The following is a 1,781-nucleotide window of genomic DNA, read 5'->3' as shown; positions in this document are numbered from 1 at the left end:
AAACTACATTCGCCTCAAGATACGGAATGTTCGAATACTTGGTTATGCCTTTTGGGCTAACCAATGCTCTGGCTTCATTCCAGTGATGGATCAACAAGGTACTCAATAAGTACCTCGACATTTGTTGCATTATATACTTGGACGACGTACTCATCTACTCGGAAAACATGCAACAACACCAGAGGGATATCAGCAATATTATGGCCGCAATACAAGGATCAGGAATGAAGATCAAACCAATAAAATGCGAATTCCATACAGAAGAAACGAAATACCTGGGATTTATCATCAATCGAATGGGGGTCAAGGTTAATCTAAGTCAAAACGGCAGCACTATTGGATTGGGCCAAACCAAACAACAAAACAGATGTTCTATGGTTTATGAGATTCTGCAACTTTTATCGAAGGTTCATAGAGGGATTTAGCAGGCTTGCAAAACTGCTCTATAACCTAACAAAGAAAGACAAATGGGAATGGGGAGAAACGGAACAGAAAGCATATGATGCAATATGAACACATCTAACATCAGCACCCATACTGGTTCATTTCGACCGAAACCGAAGGGCAATGGTCAGAACGGACACCTCAAAATATGTGTGCTAAGACATACTATCGCAACAATGCGAAGACGTAAAATGGAGGTCAGTTTCTTACCGGTCCAAGACAATGACCCCAGCAGAGTGCAACTATGACGTTGCAAACAAAGAACTATTAGCGATAGTTCAAGCATTAAAGGAATGGAGGAGATACATTTCGAACAACAACCATCTAGTCCGAGTTCTAAGCAACTATAAGAATCTGGTCCTGTTCATGACTATGATAGAACTGAATGACTGCCAAAAAAGGTGGATGGAACACCTTAGCAAATAAAACTTCAAAATCAAATACCGACCAGGCAAAGTGAGTGGAAAGCCAGATGCTCTCACAAGGATTGCAAGCGACAAACCACAAATGAAAGAAGACGAAAGAATCAAACAAAAAATATGAACACTATTACCAAAAACCTACTTGGAGGTAATGGAAGTTATCCAATTCACATCAACTGAGGAAAGGGAAATTGAGAAGGCAAATAAAAGAGACAAAACAATTCAGGCAATAAGAGAAGTATTGAAGGAAGGAAAAAAGGAGATGAAAGAAATTGCTCTAGGTTTATGCCAATGGAAGGATGAAAATATGTGGTACGATGAAAAACAATGGATTTCGGAAAAAGAAGAGATAAGAACAGACATCATACGACAACACCACGATATCTAAATGGCAGGACACGGAGGAACCGCTAAAACCATGAAATTCACCACGAGGTCATTCTATTGGCTAGGACGGCGCAAAGATATCAAATGATATGTCAAAAACTACGACATATGCCAAAGGATGAAAACGGCTAAATATACACCATATGTATTACTGACATCGAATGAAGTTCTTGAATAACTATAGGAAACAATTACTATGGATTTCTTCATGGACCTACCAGTATCAGAAAATTATGATAGGATCCTGGTTGGGGTGGATTGTCTGATCAAAATGAGTCATTTCATTCCAGTCAGAAAAGATATCGACACGAGGGATTCTATACAAACATTCTTCCAAGAAGTTTTCTGACTTCACAGCCTCTGGAAGAATATCATTACTGATTGAGGAACACTATTCACATGGAGACTATGGAAGAAGGTAACTGGAGAAATGGGGATACAAAATAGGATAAGCACAGCATTCTACCCGCAAACGGAGGTACAAATGGAACAGGTAAATGTGATACTTGAACAATATTTAAGGGCCTA

The sequence above is a fragment of the Tuber melanosporum genome (genome assembly GCF_000151645.1).
Source record: "Tuber melanosporum whole genome shotgun sequence assembly, scaffold_13, strain Mel28".
Classification (NCBI taxonomy): domain Eukaryota; kingdom Fungi; phylum Ascomycota; class Pezizomycetes; order Pezizales; family Tuberaceae; genus Tuber; species Tuber melanosporum.
This window is presented reverse-complemented; position numbering follows the sequence as displayed.